This window comes from Oncorhynchus kisutch, linkage group LG15 (assembly GCF_002021735.2).
Source record: "Oncorhynchus kisutch isolate 150728-3 linkage group LG15, Okis_V2, whole genome shotgun sequence".
Taxonomy (NCBI): domain Eukaryota; kingdom Metazoa; phylum Chordata; class Actinopteri; order Salmoniformes; family Salmonidae; genus Oncorhynchus; species Oncorhynchus kisutch.
Genome location: NC_034188.2, coordinates 35,717,796 through 35,725,497, shown reverse-complemented (window position 1 = coordinate 35,725,497; position 7,702 = coordinate 35,717,796).

Below are 7,702 nucleotides of genomic sequence, written 5' to 3'. Positions count from 1 at the left end.
TGCCGTCAGACTAACTCATGGATACCATTTGCATGTCTCTGTGTGTAGCTTGGAGACAGTTGAAATCTGCATATTGTTAGCTTAGCACAATTACTGGAAGTCTCCTGGGAACAGTAGCCAGCTCATCTCAAAGCAGAGAAATAGACATTCTAACTAACCCAAGGGTGTCAAACTCCTTCCATGGACAAGGCGCTAGTGTCTGCTGGTTTTGTTTTGTCTTTTCAATTAAGACCTAGACAACCTTGTGAGGGGGTTCCTTACTAATCAGTGACCTCAATTCATCAATCAAGTATCGACGGGTTGGTTGTTTAGCAACAAAAACCGACATGTGTGCCACAGGAGATTGGTGGCACTTTAATTGGGATGGATGGCCTCCTGGTAATGGCTGGAGCGGAGTTTGTGGAATGGGATCAAATACATCCAACACATGTTTTCCATGTGTTTGATGCCATTCCATTTGCGCCGTTCCAGACATTATTATGAGCTGTCCGCCCCTCAGCAGCCTCCACTGGTGTGCGCAACTATGGGGCAAAACAGACAGGGTTGGCTCAACAGGATTGTTGATAACATTTGTTCAAAAGCATAAATACATTTGCACAATGAGCACTTATGGTCTCTCAAATACATCGTTACAGTTGTTGGTTAGCTAGCTAACTAATTTTAGCCATATTAGCATAGATGTGAGATCAGTCAAACACCTCAAAACAAGACATGGTATCAATAACAAGATAAAACTAGCTGAAACGAGCCACCAACGATTCCCCACATGGCAGCCTCTTGTCATTGTTGCTAGCTATCTGGCCATCAAGAACATAGAGCTGGAAAGAGGCCTCATCATCTGTTACAGCATGGGAAGCGCCATTGAGGCTATCTCCATTTTAAAGTATTCAATTTTCTTCTTCACGATTGGCTGATCCCTCCTGATGACCAAGTTGGACATGGTTCCAACAAGGATCAGCCAATAAGTTTGTAATACAGCCTTATGGCCACTAGAGGCCTCTATCGTTCTCTGTGATTCTGAATCATAACAGCACACGGACGTCACGCCCCCATTGAACCATGCTCATCGTTTTTGTAAAGTTGTCAGCTAACCAGTCTATAAGGGAGGAGCGAAAACCTGCAGTCACTCGGCCCTCCATGGAATGAGTTTGTCTGACTCTAGGTAAGTAGAGAAACAACCAAAATCTTGAAATCTACTAAAAAACTACTAAAAACAATTGGATACTATGAAATTGGGGTGAAAAAAGGGGGTAAAATTCACAAAAAAAAAAAAACTTATTTGGGATTGGTGTCCCTTCCACGGGACGGTTGAGCTCATGCGATTAGCATGAGGTTGCAGTATCAAGAACATTTCCCAGGACTTAGACATATCAGATATTGGCAGAAAGCTTAAATTCTTGTTAATCTAACTGCACTATCTAATTTACAGTAGCTATTACAGTGAAATAAGCTGTCAGGCCCAATGGAGAAACTCCCTGTGAATTCAGTACCACAGTATGAGTCATAAAACATGGAAATGGTTCCAATCTTTTTCCACCATTCATTTTTCCATTGGGATTTTAAAATGACTTCATTATAAGGTCTGTGTTTCGTGTAGTCTTACCGTGACGTTTCGATAACTGCGCAAATCTCACTCAGACAAGATAACTTTTATCAATAATTAGCATTGTGAATTTTAGAGAGTAAATTGAGGCAATTACATTGATAAAACTCACCTTGTCCGAGAGAGAATTACGCCTCTATCAAAATGTCACGCCAAAGTAAACCTACACCAAACACACACTTTATTACATTTGTTGAAAAATTCACAATGTGAAAAAGGAATGTTGGAAAATCCATTGGGACAATTTCCGTGTTTTTATGGGTATTAATTGTGTCCGCTATGGCAGACTATAGCCTTGAATGGTAGGCTCTGTGCTACCCGTCTCTTGTCAGTAGATGGCACTGGAAGCATACAATTCAATATTCTTAGGCATATAAATAGTTTTTCACATCACCACTATGGTTATAGAGCATAGGCTACTCATCCACAAGGGTTGGCTACACTGTGTGCTATATTCAGAAGAGATTGTTTCTTCTACTTGTTGCACAATTATGAATTGCATAATTATCAACCTATGACTATTGTGTCCTTTAGTATTTAACCCATTTTTGCTTAGGTGAATGTTTAGACATCACAACCCCATATTGTCTTTCATGTCGTGTGTGCCATATTTACCAGTGTGTTTACCAGTGGGTCGTGAATTATGTTGTATGATTGCTGTGAGACGTTTCAGAGGAGCAACATCTATAAAGTATATCTTTATTAATCTTTTACTTTTGAGTCACTCCTGATGGAAAGTGCTCTGGGCACTCTTCAAAGTTTATTTAGAATTGGTAGGGGAACCCCCCCCCCCAGTGCATTTCTATCTGTGGACCACCCAAATGTTGACTTAAACAAAAGCACATCCTTGTCTCACCCTTTTGTAATTTCTCAATGTCGCACACTAGCACACATTCACCAATGGAAATATGCATTCAGTGTCTCTTGCACCCCATTGGCATTATGTTTAGAGTAAGCCTGTCTACTCAAATGTAACTTGTTTTTGGTGCAAGATCAAAAACTAGGCCTAATTCAATCTGTTGGGAATAAGTACATGATTTACACCAACATTTTAAGTTACAGCTCCTCACATAAACTGGGTTCTGTACCCTGAAAATTGGAGGGATTTTGAAGGCAGATGCTTAAAGAGAGACAAGTATCCACCAGATCCAGATTTGATCCAGTCATTTTAAATTGGGACAAGCGATACTTCATTCTTGGCAGCCCTATGTGGTTGAAGAGCCGTCGTGATCAGCCTCGCTTCACTGAGCCTTTGTAGTCGGCCTTGTGTCCCCACTGTCTGCCGTTTCCTCTTGCTGTGTAATGTCTTATCTATGAGGCCTGCTAGGTCAGTGCTTATCTGATTGACAGAGCTTTGACTCCATGCCATATCCAAATAACCTGAGGGCCCGGAGACACAGGAGATCGCAGTATGGCAAAACACGTCAGCGAGGAGAGAGCGAGAGACGTCAAAAAGAGAGAGAAAAGCCTTTCATTTATTATCATTACCTCACATAGGAAATGGACAATGGGACCCTTTTTTTCTTGGACAGTCTGTAAATCCACTTCACTTCTCTGCACTTTTATTTGAAATGATGGGTTTATCTAATTCCAACACCTGCCAGGCAAGAATGAGATGTCCAAAGATGAAACACCATATACTGTATACTTAGTCTGTGCCTATATTTAGGGCCGAGAATCCACTCTCACATAGGTACGTTGTTGCAAAGGGCATCAGTGTCTTAATTAACAGCGCGATTTGTCAAGGCAGGATACTCTGAGCGCAGCCCAATCCAGAAATCTGGCAGTGACTTCTGATTAAATATCATTTTCACAGAACCACTTGTTGCAATTTCGAAGAGGCTCTCTTGTTCAGATATCGGTAAGTGGACTGGAGGCAGGGCATGAAAGGGATAACGAATCCAGTTGTTTGTCTCATCGGGAAGTACCTGCATAATTGTGCACCCAACTCACTCAGGTGCTTCACTATATTACATTTGACATTATCTGTAAGCTTGAGTTCATTTGCACACAAAAAACAAACAATGATGGAGTCCCTGTAATGCTAGATTCAGATCATTCAGGCGAGAAAAAAAAAAATCACCCGGATAGGCCAGTTGTGTGAAACTCATAATGCAAGCGGTCAGACAAGTGAAAATTATGATCAGTATGTAACGGTTTTCTTCCGTCGAAAGAGAGTCGGACCAAAATGCAGCGTGGTTAGTTCGATACATATTTAATGAAGACAATAACACGACTTATACAAAAACAATAAACGTACCGTGAAAACCGAAACAGCCTCTCTTGTGCAAACAAACACAGAGACATGAACAATCACCCACAAAACACTCAAAGAATATGGCTGCCTAAATATGGTTCCCAATCAGAGACAACGATAAACACCTGCCTCTGATTGAGAACCACTCCAGACAGCCATAGACTTTGCTAGATACCTCCACTAAGCCACACACCCAATAACTAACAAAACCCGAAGACAAAACACACCACAATAAACCCATGTCACAACCCGGCCTGACCAAATAAATAAAGACAAACACAATAATACTTCGACCAGGGCGTGACACAGTAAAGAAAACTTTAAGCTCAACTCTCAATTTAAAAAAAAATTGTCAATACTTTGCCCCTTAAAAACCAGCGCACTTCTGTATGTTGTAAAAGCGCGACATGGTCGGTGCCCATATAATTTCATAGTGCAGAAAATAAACAAGTGTTCAGGGGCCTTGCTTTGAGAAAGTTAACCATTTTCACAGCAGTGTCCAAAACGTCTTTCAAGCTGTCAGGCATTCCCTTGGCAGCAAGAGCCTCTTGGTGGATGCTGCAGTGTACCCAAGTGGCGTCGGGAGCAAATGCTTTCACACGCGTTAGCAGGTGGCAAAGTATTTAGAGTGTTGGACTAGTAACTGAAAGGTTGCAAGATCAAATCCCCAAGCTGACAAGGTAAACATCTGCCGTTCTACCCCTGAACAAGACAGTTAACCCACTGTTCCTAGACCGTCATTGAAAATACAAATGTGTTCTTAACTGACTTGCCTAGATAAATAAAGGTAAAATAAAAAAATAAACCCCCATAAATGTAACGGACATATACCAGGAGCTGTGCCAGGCCCGCCATGTCTGTTGACTCATCCAGCTGTAATGCATAGAATTCACTGGCTTGTATGCGAAGCAGTAATTGTTTCAAAACATCTCCTGCCAGGTCACTGATGTGTCGTAAAACAGTGTTGTTTGATGAAGATATTGTCTGTATAGTTTTGGGCCTTTCCCACAGCATTGTCCCAGCCATATCCGCAGCAGCATGAAGAATTTTGTCCTCCACAATAGTATGGGGCATGCCTGTCCTAGCCACTCGGTAACTCTTCTAGCCTCTTCTTACTAATGGTATCTGTAGCTTTTATGCATGTTTTACTACTCGAAAGTCGTCTTAATTCTCGCTCAAAAAACTCCTGTGGCTTATTATTCAATTTGGCATGTTTTGTTTCTAAATGTCTGCGCAAGAGTGTAGGTTTCATCGAGTTGTAAAAAAGTACTTTTGCATATATAACACACGGGCTGAGGAAAGGCACTACTCCCAATATAAGTGAACCCCAAATCAATGTAGTTCTCATCATATTTGCGGCTCTTTGACGGTCCAACGTCCCTGTCTGTTGTTCATTGCTTTCCCGGGTAAGGGGGCAGCAGCTCTTCGGCTGCATCAGATTCACAACTGTCAGCATACATGCTAGCTAGGCTAACAACAAATGTAGAATTACTGATGCATTGGATGTTCTTGTGGAAGCAGAACAACTTGTGTCGTCGACAGGTGCAGGTGTAGTACTGCTGGTAGTAGCAGTACTACCAGTAGAGCTGGAAATGTGTCTCTATGGACGCGGGCCTTACTAAATTGACTGTTTGAAAATGTGAAGAATTGTTTTATATAAAAATTGTATTTAAAAAAAAAATATTCACATTTCTATTTGGCGTACCCCCGACTGCATTGGTTGTACCCCTGGTGGTACGCGTACCCAAGTTTGGGAATACATGGTAGAGCATTGGACCAGAAAGAGAAAACATGTTGAAATAGCACTAGAACATAGCCTGCTGCACGTCTTTGAGTGTGGTCTCATCTCCTGATTTGATATTTGATTTCAATTTGAATCTGTGGAATGTCAACGTCTTCATCAAAACAGCAAAGAAGCCTCCAACATTGCACACTAAATCAATTGACTGGCATTCACAGAACTGATAAATACCCAGTCCTGGATGGCCTGCGCCAAATACAACCAAACATTCTGCAGGGGAATCTACGCTCCGCCATGCCAAACCGAGGCCTCATCCCGTCCCAGTCAGGGCACACAGATTTTTAGCCCTGGCCCTCTTGGAGCAATCAGAGCATGCAGGGATGGGCAGTGGCTTTTGTCTCTGCTGCTCCCTGCAGTTGGCCGCCAAGTGGCAAGTTAATGGCGAAAGCCCCCGGGCAGTGCTCCAAGGGCTGTTTTTGAAGTGCAGAATGGATGATGTGGTGCAATGCCCTTTAGGCCTCCCCAGCAGGAAACCCCCAGCACATTGCCTACTACATTCTCTTAAAACATACATAGGCCTACTTGCATCATGCTCTCTTGGTGGGTACAGCCTATTAGCTCATTTGTCAACCAAGCTGGACTGAGTGGTCATATTGGATTATAATCCAAGCCCTGTCTCTGTAAAGTTTAAGGTGTGTGTGTGTGTGTGTGTGTGTGTGTGTGTAAGAGCGTGAATGAGTGTAAGTAACTTTCTGCCACTGAGTCCGTAGAAACCAGTGAACTTGTAATGAGAAATCAAAACCTCCAACAATCCTATTGGCTGTGTGTTGGTGTGTGTTGGTTTACTCTGTAGTGGAGGACCTAGTGCAGCAACACTTTGCCATCGTTTTCTGATTTCTCTGGCTCGTGTGTAATTTGTCAAACCCCAGAACTCTCACGGTCTCCTTTTCCCTCTTCCTCATCTTTACCTTCTGCTGGGCCTCTCTTACCTCCCTTACATGGAGGGAGTAGGTTGTCTCTCACATAATCAGGTCTTGATAAGTTGATTTATTACATGTACCCAGAGTTCACCAACAATTCCTCATTGAACAGAATAATTACTAGGCAGGGCAAACATATTTTCACAATTTTATGAATCAAAATCAGTTCACCGTAGCATGTTTTTGAGCTCATTCACTAGTTTTTACCTGATTAAGTGGAATCCTGTTATAAATGGTACATTTGAATCGTTAAAAATAGCATTTATATTCCTAAAACATGAGTTGAAAATTATACTGCTGCTGCTTGTCATGGATTTGAGGTGTTTTTTTGCCCAGTGTCTAAACACCCGTTTTTAATTGTCCAAATTCATAATCAATATGCTGAAATAAGTTGTGATATTTTGAAGACCCAAACATAAGAATTACACTCTACATATGACTACATCTGTCAAACTTGTGTTCAGAATACTTTTATTTATATATTTTTGTACCTTAAACTGCACACGCACCAGTATTTACCAAGTGGCCACTAAACTGGAATTCATTAGCTTGTTCTAGTGTAATCAATGGCACGGCAAATTAATCACTTGATATTATATTGAAATAAATGGAACTGGGAAAATAACCATGCCAACAAATTCTGTTTAAACTCGAAGAGACAAACCTTAAAGAACTTGGGTGTACAACATATGTACATGTATATCTGTCAATAGGTGTGAACTTGTAGTAGCCATCTATCTACACTACCATTCAAAAGTTTGGGGTCACTTAGAAAAGTCCTTGTTTTTTAAAGAAAATAACTTTCTGTCCATTAAAATAACATCAAATTGATCAGAATACAGTGTAGACCTGGTTGATGTTGTAAATGACTATTGTAGCTGGAAACAGCTGATTTTCAATGGAATATCTACAGAGGCCCATTATCAATGTTACGTTGGCATGAAGGATCGGGAGACTGACGCAGGAATGTGTAATACGGTTTTTTATTAAGTCCAAATTACGGCGTGCCGTGTAAAGGCACAGGGACGAAAACCAAACAAACACATAACAAAACACAGGGTAGAAACCCAAAAGAAAAGAGCGAGGAGTACCTCGAATAAATAACACACAATGATTAACCC